At 40.1% G+C, this 13,462-nt stretch overlaps 1 long non-coding RNA gene across 3 annotated transcripts in view; it reads left to right on the top strand.

Annotated features, from left to right (window-relative positions):
* LOC144018117 (uncharacterized) overlaps positions 1 to 13,087 on the top strand; it is a 64,724-nt gene extending 51,637 nt beyond the window's left edge. For 2 of the 3 annotated variants that reach the window (XR_013283340.1, XR_013283339.1), the window contains exon 4: positions 1,844 to 1,931. This is a non-coding gene — a long non-coding RNA (uncharacterized LOC144018117). Of the gene's footprint in view, positions 1 to 1,843; positions 1,932 to 13,006 lie in introns of those variants that run through there. The other variant, XR_013283344.1, reaches the window with a different exon arrangement.
* The last annotated feature ends 375 nt before the right edge of the window (positions 13,088 to 13,462 follow it).

Here is a 13,462-nt window from a genome sequence, read left to right as displayed (position 1 = left end):
ACGACGATATTGTGGCACTTTTAATATCACACTATCGTTACATCATACTAATTTGGCCTGGCAAATTGCTGCTTATTATAAAGTAAAATGTTTGAGCGCCACCATAAAATTTGCGCTCACAAAATCGCGACAAATGTTGAAATGAGTTGAGTCGGTCGTATTTCAAGGGACCTCTACGTTTCCTACGTGCCTCGATGCTAAACGACGCTAACAGTGATATTGTACCCCCCAAAATGTTGCGTGTCCAAATGACAATCGTGGTGCCCCCCCCCCAAATGAGGCCGCGTTGCATTCAGGGCCCGCAGGATATTGTCGCATCCTGCGACCGCGGCGCTGTCTTTGATACGCAGCCGCCACCTGCGTGAAATATTAATGCAGCCGGGCTGATTTGGGGTGTCGAGCGGCGTGTCACTCATTTGCCTTTTAATCATGCGGCAGCTTGAGGAAAGGGGAAAAATAACTCTCCCCTTTCCTGGGTGGCTGTCAACGTGTCGGCAAAAAGAAAAAAAAACAACCAAGTCACGAGGCTGGCGGCGCGTCATTGACAGCTGCTCCTTTGGCTCGTTCGTCGCAGGCTGCCTTTCGCCGCCTTTCGCCGCCTTTCGCCGCCTTTCAGCCCCAACACGAGGAAGGCGCCGCATGAAAATTTAAACACGGCGAAATGTGCGAATTAGGAGGATGCTAAATTTTTCAACGCCGCCAAATTGGCTGCACTCGGGACAACATTTGGACGCGCCAGCGTGATGACGCTGATGGTTTTGGCAGATGATGTCAAGGAGGAAAGTTGTGCCTCTTGTCACGAAAGAATGTCAATTTGTCACCAAAATTCCTCCGTGCACGGAGAGTAGCTTTCGGGAATGGACTTCCAAATACATCATTGAAAGGTTCGACCTAATCATTTGGGGTTGCTTTAATCACCTGAAGTACAAAATCCTTTACCTTAAGGTTGTGAAATGCCCTGGCATGTGGGCAAGGAGAGTCAGAGATGCACTTTCAACCAAACAAATACAGTATTTGTGAGCACTGGAGTTGCTGTATATGGAGGAGCAAAGCTGCCAAAATTTAGAATAAATAAATAAATAAAAGTGAAACTAAAAATGGATATAAAAAATATAATTTGAAAATTATATACAAAAAAAAATAGATATATACGGAAATAAAACTCAACAAGTGAGAGCAGACAGTGTACAAGACAGTCGTCCATTGCCGGCGCTCTCCGTTGCGAGCCGGCGACACTTCCTTGTTCGCCGATCGCTGCTCACTCGACCAATGACAGGCAGTTCGCAATCCAAGACACGCTTAGGACCGCCCCCCTCGTTTGAATAACATTTCCACTTGGCAGTACGGCCCCAAAACTGCCAAAATCTCAAATAAATAAATGACTAAATACATAAAAACATCACTAAATCAATAAATTACTAAATAAATTAATTAATGACTAAAAGTAAAGATAAAAAATCTAATTAAAAAATTAAATACAAATGTATTTATTTATGTACATATGTTTTTTGCTCTTTTTATTACCGTTTATTTTTTTGGGATATAATTTTTTAATGATATTTTTTATATATTCATTTTTATTTTCACTTTTAGTCATTTTTTTTATTATTATTATTTAGTCATTTATTTATTTAGAATTTTGGCAGTTTTGGTCCTCCATAACTGTAGGCCACAACTCACAACCGGACGTTCACACACTGACTGACTCCATCGTCACTCATTAGGCCACGCCCCTTAACATTATTCAGTAAAGTCATTTATATTTTTTTTTTCAATGGTTTATTGTTTTCTTGTATAATATACTGAGGTTCTAATAGTTTTTTTTGTTTTTTTTTTCTTCCAGTAAAGCCATCTTTTTTCAATTTCCACTACTGGCGGACAAAAACTGTGTCACCATTTTTATAAATGTTATAAAATTGCTTTTATGACTACACACGTTTCATCTGCTCTTTTTTATTTTTATTTCCACCTTTTTAATGGACTGGATGGATCACATTTAAAGGCAATAAAGTGTTTTTTTTTTTTTTTTTTGGTGATTGCCGTTGATGAAAACCTCGGCCCGAGCATATGGACGCTGATTATGCCACGACGGCGTTACGGCTGGCGTGTAATTACTTTTATGGAAAGCATCACACTTGACAGACATGACAATGTTCCACGCGAAACAAGAGCGATTAAAAGCGACAGCCGTTTCTGCTCGCCACTAATTGAAATTTCCACTTTTTTTTTTCTTTTTTTTGCACTCAGACTTCATTAAGCACAAATCCAATAAGAGACGAGTGTCGAAAATTCTGTTTACAAAGGAAATAATGATATTTTAATTGGCAGCTACATGTTACCTCTTCTGTATTTTCATGGCCTTACTTAGCTACTAGGGATGTAACGATACCCAAACATCACGATACGATATTATCACGATGTGAAGGTCACGATACGATCATTTTCGCTATTATTCTGGGGAGGTTAGCTATACAAAAATAGTCACAATATTGTTAAAAAAAAAAAAAAAAAAAAGAGAGCTTATACTAAAAAAAAAAAAAATAAAAATAAAAATCACTATTGTACTTTTGTGAATCAATAAAAAAAATAAAATAAAACTAATTATAAAAAATACATAAAAACAATGCTGTGCTTTTGTGAATCAATAAAAAACAAATAAATAAAATAATAGCGAACAATCCTAACATGGACGCTGCAGTTAATTCCGTTCTTGCAGAATTACTCACCGTTTCCTTGTTGAATGCTGAACAGCGAGCGGCGCTTCGTGGATTTCGAGCTGGTAAGATATTTGTGCTTTTCTCCCCTTCGACAAGAACGAATACGAAGTTTTCACCCGTGGTCGTGATTGGGTAAAACAAACGTGTACAGTGCCGCATCGTCCAATCAGCTCGGATTATTGTCCAGAATGTCCCGCCTTTTCCCGACCAAATTACCAATGAGAGGTACCAGATGGATATTGCGGAGAATTCCATTGAGTGAAGCGCAATCTCAATCTGGCTATCACCAGGTTAGATTGAGAGAGCGCGAGGCTAAAAGCGCCAGCTAGCTACCTGCCGGTCAGCGCCGCTCGTACAGCTAACGTGAGGTTTAACTGCGCACTGCACTGTTGTCGTCATTTCAATGAGCACCACATCAAGGAAGCGCGAGAAAAAGATAGCAAGCAATGTTGTAAATGTCGCCTTCAAAACTGAACCGTAAAACTTGACGTAGCTTTTCCAGTCGTGAACGAACAGCCGAGTGCTCTTTATGGAGGAATTCATTTTCTCTTTTCCGCCGTTTGATATGCGATGAAATTGGCATGTTGGCAAACATTGGACAAAATGGTGGACGAATAAAACCTCATATCAGATTTTTTTTTTTTTTGTATCCCTTCCGACTTGTCTTTTTTTTCCCCCTCTTTTTGCTTTTTGACAAGGCTCCAGATTGCGTGCACATCAGGTGACAATTAAGACATAACAACGCAAATTATGTGCCGTCACATCCACTTACCTTCACTGGCTGACAGTTTGTAGTGCGTTAAATTAACAGCGCCTCTTCACCGCCGCAACGCTCACCTGTAATGAGCAATTAACGCCGACGTCGGCCCCATCTGTAAAACTTGATTTTCTCTTTTTTTCTTTTTTTTCTTTTCCTTTCCCCGAGACGATGCGACGAGCGGCATCTTCACCGCCACTTAACGCGGCACATTTCAAACAATGGCGAACGCGCCTCCTAAATAATTCAGCGGCTGCGAACATAAAACAACTGTTAACACGCCAGAATAATTAGTTATGCTTGCTTGACATGTTTGCGCCATTAATAATTAATGCCTTTGTCTTAATTAACAACAACACTGCTTTTCGCCCCTGTTACAAAAAAAAAATAAAGCGGAAAACGGGCAATTACGCCATAAATATTCAGCATGGCCGCTTATTTCCAGCTGGCATAATGGGCCGAAGACATTCCGGAATGATCTGTTTCAAGAGGCCACTCGTGCTTTCGCCATTACAACTTGCACAAAATGCCGGCTAATTATCCGACAGGAAGTATAAAACACCTCGGGGGCCAGCGGGGGGGGGGGGGGGGGGGGGGCGTGTTGCCGAGGCGACCGTTGCTAACCACCATGAATGTTGACCAGTCGTACACACACTCTTACTGCCAATTATTATTGTTGTTATTATTATAAATTTTATAAATAATCAATATCACATCAAAGACACTGTCATTCATTTATCCGAAATGATTTGCAGTTACCTCTAGTGGCCCCTTACACTGAGGCTCAATTACAATGCACATATTTATTTATTTATTTATGTATTTATTTATTTATTTATATACATAAGTGTGTTGACATCCCACACCCAGTTGTGACCGAAAAAAAAAAGAAAAAAATCATACACTTGATGCTACATTCGAGGTGTACTGAACATACCGTACCAAATATAAATATGCTACGTTAGCGGTATGTTTATTGATTGAAATATTTGCTCCATTAGAGGTGTATGGAATGTATTATTTGCAGTATTTTCTACTTTGCCCAGTCAGCAGACACCCGTCAAATAATGGAGCCCAGAGTTCAAAGTAAACGTGGTGCATCAGCATGTCGCTGTTGTGCTGCACGTAAATGGAATCAACTACTGACAGAACTGAAGTCAGTCCCAACTGTAAATTCTTTTAAATCAAGGTTTAAAATGTGCCCCCCCCCCCCCCCCCCCCCACCCAAAAAAAAAAATAATATGATTAATATCATTAACTCATTCACTGGCTGCAATTTTCACATTGCGCAATCTCCTTCACTACTCCCAGCTGTTTTATTGGATTTTGACTGATTTTGCAAAGCTCACAGAATATTCTGTTCTATTGCTATAAAAAAAAAACACACCAAAAGAAAGATTAGAGTCTCTTCTTTCACCAGGAAAAAAAAAGTATATTTCTATCTGTTTCCGTTTTGCAGCAATTAGTATTAGAAGAGAGCTAAGTATCATCAATTTTCACAAATCTCACAAAGATTCATCATTATTCACAAATCTATTTCAAATTTGTAGTAATTGAGCTAAATTAGGTAGTAATTGAGCTTTTTTTTCAACATGGTCCTGGTTGATCTCCTATACTCTGCAGCCACCTGCTGGCCGTTTGTTTAATGACTACCATTTCGTCAAGCGTCCTCTGCAGTTGAGAGGCTGCATCAAAGCCTTCTGTATACGCTAGCATAAAAAACAACAACAACAACAAAAACTTTCTTTGGAACACTTAAAATAAACGTATTTATACGTTTTTGGGAGCCAATGAGTTGAGCATTTCTGTAATCATTTTTTACAAAATCATGCATTTGTGCGCTGTTCTTTTGGTAATTTAAGTAAACTACTTTATTTGTAAATCTGATTTGAAAGGTCTTAAATTCATTTGCCTTTAAATGTTGTTTCGTAACTGTGGTGTTCAGTGGAGGTTCCTTAAATGCGCAATAGAAATAAAGCAGCCTTGCATTGCCTAAATCATTGCAAAATTGTCAAAATTGAAGACTCTAAATCTTGTGTCCAAAAACGTTTGCAAGGTTCTCTGACTGCCCTGAAGCGTCTTTTACGGAGGCAAAGGCCAGAACTTTCGCGGGCTCAGGGCCAGCGTAGCAAGCGAGCGCGACTTTCCTTCATCACGGTTCGGATGGAGCGAGCCGACAGCCAGCGAGCCGGCGACTTGTGAACAAAAAAAAGCCCACGCACAAGTCGGCCAGTCCATTTGAAAGCGCTGCCGTCGTCGCGCGTTTGTTGCTCAAAGGTCAGCGAGTAATACTACGCCGGCCGACGTACAAACACGCCGCGCCACTTCCCTTCATGCGTTGTCACAAATCGCGGCGGCTAATAAGCGCACGTAGGCGCCGTAAATTGGCTCTCGGGGATGATTTATACGCCCGCGCTGACCCGCCGCCGCTTGACAGTTGCTTTCATTTTCTTCAGCGCCAAGGTCGTTTGGCGAGCGCAGGAGCCTCTCCCAAGTTTTTCACCGGCCGTGACACCCACCCTCGCCACTTAGCTTCCCCAAAGCCCCCCCGCCCGCCTGCCGAGCACCCCGGCCTGATGGCCCCATGAATCATCCCGTCTTTCCCCATCGAACCATCGGCCGCCGCCTCCTCGCAACCGCGCCGATCCTTCTTCATCGCGGCTAACAATTTGGTAATGAAATATTGATTTTTAGTTAGATTCAAATGGATGTTATTAACTTTGCATTGATAAATCGCTGCCCTTCCCTTCTTCTTTGTCTCTCGGCCCGCCTTCCCTTTTCCCCGCGACGCCTCCTGACCTACAATGTCCACAACGAGCTATTCCAACCTTTATTGAGCCAACGCGCGTGCTGAACAATTTCACATTCAAAAATGCACATTCCAATGTAGTAGAATTTCTACTAAAACAACTTTGCAAACTAGACTAAGTGCAATTTCTGTAGAAATTGTGTGGGAATGCTGAAAGCTGACTGCTAATAGCTGAATTCTAATAGCGGAACAAGCAATTTCACGTTCAAAATGCACATCTCAATGTGCGAGATATTTCTACACTGTAAAGAAATATGTCTTGTATTCTTTGGAGCTTAAAATAGCGTTGCAAACTAGACTAAGTGCAATTTCTGCAGAAATTGTGTGGGAATGCTGAAAGTTGAATGCTAATGAAGGAAATTGAAGGCTGAGTTGATTTTCCTGAAATCTTTCACCTCTGTCAACTTTTTTTCTTTGGGGTGAAATGTGAGAAATTAAATTTTCACAACAACAAAATTTAAAATATGTTGAATTACTCAACTTAAAATTGTATCTGTTTCCTTGAAATTTTGAATTCATCCATTTTGTTTTACAGTGTGGATAAGTTGGCCCATTACTGTATTTTATCTATAATACATGTGATATTGTTTATCATACTACAAAATGATTTATTGCTCGTGTTTCTTAAAGCATATATGGACTTTGAAAAAAAAATTGAAAATCAAATCACAATCGCGATAGTGACGATACAAAAAAATGCGATTACAATATTTTTCAAATGCTTCAAAGTTCATCTAAAGTTTCAAGTGCTTTTGTGACTTTTGTGAAAGCTCATCCTGGAATTTGAACGTCGGCAACTTTTTTTTTTTTTTTTTTTTACGAGCCAATCTCGACCGATTACTGGCGGCAGGTCAATGACGGTGGTCTTATCGAACCCCTGGCCACCGGCTGGCCTTTTCCGAGCGGTTCATGCGTAACGCGCCGACTCGACTGGCACACGATGACTCCATCAGTGCACAACGAGCTGCCGCATCCCATCAATGACGCTCGTTTCCAATGCAACAAAAAAAGTCTGCATGCGCTCAACTTCACTTCCACACATCAACGACAAAAAATTATCCTTGATGCGGACTAAATATTCATTATTTCACAAAACTCGCTGAAGAGTTGAATGCCAATTATTTATTAAGGGTGGCAAAATTAGTCAGTTTAAAGTTCCTTTAATGCCACACATTTTTTTTTAACATGCGATGAATGACCGCCCCTTATTTGGAAAGCCTGTACTGGGGGAATTCCAGTCGCAACGCAGCAGTAAAATTTAGTCGTAATACATTTAATAATAATGCATATATTTGTGGAGACTTGAGTCAAGTTGTGTTTTAAAATAAAAATTAAAAAATGGCAGAATTTCGCAAGTTACTTCATGTTAAAGATTCGACATCTCTTAATATGAAAGAAAAATGCAATGAGTTGCCACCACCGTTTTACAAATGCAATTACGCCATCTTGTGGCAGAAAAATTACCTCAACACATATCAACATCGCACTTGTTTTTTTTGGCGTTTTTTTTTACAGTGTAGTAAATCTTTTTAATTTTTAACTTAATTTTATGAATTATTATGAAATTACTGTATCAATGACTAAAACGTATCGATATTTCTAGTAGTTTAATATTGTTTTCCCTTTTATGTTAACAATAGTATGAAAACTTGGGGAAAAAAAATGTTATTGTACATTTTAACTCATTTGCTCCCAAACACGTATAAATACGTTCTATTTTAAATGTTTTAAGATGTATTTATACATGTTTTGCTTTTTCTATGCTAGAGCATACTTTGATGTGAAAGAACGGTTGAAGAAATGGTAGTTCTTACACAAATGAACAGTAGGTGGCAGCAGAGTATAAGAGATCAACCAGGGCCGTGTTGAGAAAAAAAAAAAAAACTCAATTATCACAATTCTAAATAGATTTGTGAATAATGATGAAACTAGTAAAAGAAAACTTTCAGCTTTCATTTGAGGGTATTTATATCCAAATCAGGTGACCAGTCTCATTTGCTCCCAAAAACGTATAAATACGTGCTATATTAAATGTTTTAAGTGTCCCAAAGACGTATTTATACTTTTTTTGGGTGTGTTTTTTTTATGCTAGAGCTAGAGATTTATTTTTTATGCTTGATGTAAATAATGGTAGTATATATAAAAACGGCCAGAAGGTGGCATCAGAGTATAAGAGATCAACCAGGGCTATGTTGAAAATAAGCAGATTTGTGAATAATGATGAAACTTAGCTATATTCTAATGCTAATTGCTACAAACCGGAAACAGATAGAAATATACTTTTTTTTCCTTTTTTTTTCATAGCAATAGAACACAATATTCTGTGGGCTTTGCAAAATCAGCCAAAATTCAGTAAAACAGTCGGGAACGAAGGGGGTTGCTTCTTCTCCTAGTCAATGTGTTAACCAGATATAAAATTGCAAATAAATCGTGAGTTAACTAATGAAGTCATGCGATTAATTGCGATTAAAAATGTGCAATTTTAATAATATTAAACGCTTTCATTTCAACGTCCACATAAAAATGCATTTCGCTGCCTGTTTGGCTTGCACGCGCACACACACACACGGGCGGCGTATTAAAGGCGGCGGATTTGACACAAGATGGACGCGGTGGACAGGCGAGGCCCAGGGGACGCAACCGAGGGCCGCGTGCATGCGAGGCTCGAGTTACACGGAGGAGCATTTACATTTCTGTGCGCGCGTGGCGCCTGACAGCGACACAATTTCCTGTTCCGAGTGGCGAGCTTCCTGACTGCACGCGCGCCTGCCGAGGGCGACGGAATGGAATCTTCGGGGCTCATAGCGAGAGCCGCGCCTCCCCGGGGGATTCCCTCGACGCCAAAAACCTTCAACCCCTACTCGGCTAATATTTCCATGCCGGGGGACTGCGGCTTTGTTTGTTTGTTTGTTTGTTTGTTTGCTCTGACAAACAATGCACGGCTGTGAAAAAAAAATAAAAAAACATCGTTGAACGTAAAAATATGACCGCGCTTAATTCTGCTTTTGTGTTTACGTTGTGCGCTTGAACTTTTTTGTCGGGATTTAGTCAAACCACAATAAGTGACAAACAACAAATCATGAAAAAAAAGTGCAATAAATATAAGTGACGACGAATGAAATAAACAATTACACATTAACACATTGACTGGCAGCCATTTTCATTGAAGCAACGCCAACTCCAAGGCCCACAGAATATTGTGTTCTATTGCTATAAAAATGTGTAACCTACCAAAAGGAAGATTAGGGTCTCTTCTTTCATCAGGGAAAAAAAAAAAGAAGTATATTTCTATCCGTTTCTGTTTTGCAGCAATTAGAATTAGAATATAGCTAAGTTTCATCATTATTCACAAACCTGTTAAAAACACTGGCAAAAAGAGCTTGTTGCAAATTGGCACTGGTTGATCTCTTATACTCTGATGCCACTTTCTGGCCATTTTTGTCATAACTCTGATTGCTTCAATCGTTCTCTTCAGTTCCGAGGCTGCATCATAGTCAAAAAACATATAAATATGTCTTTGGGACACTTAAAACATTCACAATAGAACGTATTTATACTTTTTGGGGAGCAAATGAGTTAAGCATCACTTTTACTAGGGCTGGGTCTCGATTCTAATTTCCTCAATCAATTAGATTTCGATTCACAAGAGTTCAGTTCGATTCACTTTCAATTTTTTTTTTTTCGATTCGATTCACTTCAGTTGAATCTGATATTGATTGATTATGGAACATCAATTCTTATTAAATGTCAAGGACACAACAAATATGAAATAAATATGAATTCAGTACATCTTGCGGAGACAGTAACTGGTTGAATGATTTTATTTATTCATGGAAGTTATAATCAGTTTCGTGTTACACTAACATTGACGACATCGGCAAGGATGAGATGAAAATATCTTCATAATTCTAATTTAATAAGTGTAAATTGCCTAAAAGTGCAATAAGTCAGGTCTTTTAATAAATTTAAGAAAAAAAAATTTAAATTCATTTGAGCAGTAAATTTCAAGAAAACGGTAAGATACAAAAAAATCGGCCTTTAAAATTACATTTTAAGAATTTATTGGAAAAAATAGGATATTATCATAATCGATTCATGGTTTTATGAATCGATATTGGGCTTGAAAAGGAAAATCGATTCAATATCGATGATTTGTTTTGTTTTAACCCAGCCCTAATGCTTCATTCAATGATGGTCGGAAGTGGGACGTTTCCGAGTTCAAACCAGGAAATTTGTACGGGAACTTCAACTCGGAAATTTCACTTGCGAAGTCGGGGAAAAAAAAAAAGGACCGACTTCACCGATGGAATACAAGCGACGTCACGACAATGGCCACCCTTTCGGAAACACAGACCGTGAATGGTAAAACACAATTTACTGGAGTAGAAATGAATATTCGACACAACTTTACGTAACGCAACGTACGTGACAGTCGTGCGTGAAATTCGACAGTGAACTACCGAACTGTATGGAATGCTTATGAAATCCGATAAAAATAATAAAGCAAAATTACGAGAAGTTCCGATATATCCGACCATCCTGGAACGTAGCACAACTTTTACGTTTTTTTGAACGCTTTTGATGACATCTGAAAGACACGAAAACCTCGACCGCAAGTCCGAACCCGGGTCGGTTCTGCGCTCCTCCCACAGCCGCGCGGGATCGACTTGCTGACCCTGACCGCGATCAACAACAGCACAGAAGACGTCTGAATGGACATTTTGAAACGAGTTTCCTGCAAACAAATCGCGCGCGCGTCGTCGATGCTCCCGCGATGGCGTCGACCTCCGTTATGGCCGGCCAATAAGGACATATTCCATCAAGATAAGGCCCGACGTATTAAGTAGCGCCGCAGTCTCATGCTACATGGAGATAACCTCCCGTTATTAGCTCCCCGACGGCCAATCAATACGCCACTTCCCCTCCCAGCGAGTCCCTAACCCAGATAATCATCGCTCGGCGCCTGACGCCCGATAATTGCTTGCCGCTCAATTGCGGGCCGCTTTGACAAGGCGGCTTTTGCATATTAAAGCGGAATAAACAGGCACGTATGCGTCCGTCCTATCGGGGGATAATTGAAGCCGCGAGGCCGCGTCGGACCCCCGAGGAGCGGGGAAAAAAATTCATAAATAAATCGCGCCGATAAAGACAAGCGCTGATGACTGAAGGACGGCGTTTGCGAGTGGGCGTCCCTGATTGCGGACGTCGTCGGCGCCGACCAAACCGAACCCGATCCGGAGAAATGTCTTGACTCGTCGAAGCACGTTTGTTTTCCCTCGTTTCAGTCCAGTCCTGACGTCCTTCGCGAAATCGGAAAAACAAAATAAGCCCCTCAGCAACAAACTCTACGATTCAGCACTTGCCCTAAAACTCTGAACTGGAAGCGCAAATCTTGAACGTAAATCTGAATTCGGATTTGACAAAAATCTCTCGCGTCTACTTGAAACACGAAATCCGAAACATGTCAAGAAACTCTGGGAGCCAAATTGATCCGTATCACAATTCATAGGTCACGATTTGATTCCAATTAATCCCGATATAGCATTTTTTTTTTAACTCAAATTTAGAAAATACTCATTAGTAAACTTGTACACTGTAATATTTGAATGAAAATGTATTTATTGATCTGAAACGTTAGGCTTATAACTGTGGGCCATGATATTAAACAAAAAAGGTTGCAATCTGTTTAATGTTTGAAAATAATTGAAATAAATAAAAAAATAAGGCTTAATGTACCATTAAAGCGATTCCAGCATTGGATTAAAAAATATAAAAAAAAAACAACAACAAAATATTCATAAAAAGTTCTACATATTCATAATCGATCAACATAAATTGACGATTTTTTTTTCAGGGAAGAGTTGAAATGAACCATTTCACAGAATAGCCGGTTAATTTTTCATAAGTCTTGTGTTTCTTGAATATGACATTTTTCCATGCTTAGTATGACCCCCTATAACTGTAAATGTAAGACGTTTTGTTGAATATTTCCTTCAAAAATGGATCTTTAAACATTGATTCAGCCGCATATTGAACCGATAGCGAGAATTGTGCGCTGTAATGTCACGATATATTGCTGAATCGAATTTTTATTTTTTATTTTTTATTTTTTTTTCACGCCTAGACCAAAGTTAACCAGGGTGGGGTTACTGATTAATTTTTTTTCTCAATGTTTTTTTGGGGGATTGTTTGTCTTGGATATTGGAGGATTCTCAGCATTTTCTAAAATGTTCCCAGTGCATTTCGATAACCGTCACTTATACGGGTTTTTGCTATACTCAGTCCGAACCCCAAAAAACTATTAAATATTAATTATATATTAGTAGAAAGTGTCATTTGATTTGTGAGTAATAATCAATGGAGGCCCTGGCCACGAAATTGTCCAACTCGTCTCACTTCAAAGTGAACTTTTTTGTTGGCATTTGACAAACATCAAATAAACACCACTTCTTGATTTTTGTTGTTTTGTTGTTTTGTTTCTTTGTGAACTTGGCTGTCATGCTGGTGATTGTTAGTCCCGCCCCCCCCCCCCGGTGCCCGCGGGGGCACGTGCCAGTCTTACGAGGGCAACATGCCGTGTCAGAACCCGAGTCGAACGACCCAAGTGCTCGCTTATTGGCGGGAAGTCGGCTTCGCTTCCTTCCTTTGCAGCTAGCCGGCGCCATGTTTGCATGTTGACACCGGCCCACGGGGGACGTTGTTTTTTTTTATTTTTTTGGCAAGGCTGCGGCCGCCCGCCCAGGGAGTGTCGGGAAAGGATCCCTGCTTCTTTTGGGGGCAGATGTTGTCATTGCTGGATCAGTGAAGGAGGCCCGGACCGGCAGGTTGAGACGGCAAATACCCCGGGGAGGGAACCACCAAACTGGAAGAGGCGAACCTCGCAACTTCTCGGAGCCACACGATCGGTCTCCCGGCGTCTGCTCCAGACCGCAAGTCAATCAAAATGAAGTTTCACAGCCAAAACGTCACCATTTTTCAAAACAACATTTTGATATTTCTCTTCGGTCTCTTGCTGTATAGATTTTGCTTGACTGCTATTTAGGTCCCATCAAATCTTCTCGGAAATGATTTTGCGCATTATTCATTCAGAAGATGATATCGTGGGTTTAAATTAATTGTCAAAAATGAACTAGAAATTCACACAGGGATTCTCATTTGGTGGGTCAAGGATACCGATAT

Source organism: Festucalex cinctus, chromosome 4 (assembly GCF_051991245.1).
Source record: "Festucalex cinctus isolate MCC-2025b chromosome 4, RoL_Fcin_1.0, whole genome shotgun sequence".
Taxonomy (NCBI): Eukaryota; Metazoa; Chordata; class Actinopteri; order Syngnathiformes; family Syngnathidae; genus Festucalex; species Festucalex cinctus.
Note: the sequence above shows the minus strand (reverse complement) of the source record. Positions and strands in the feature narration are given on the sequence as shown.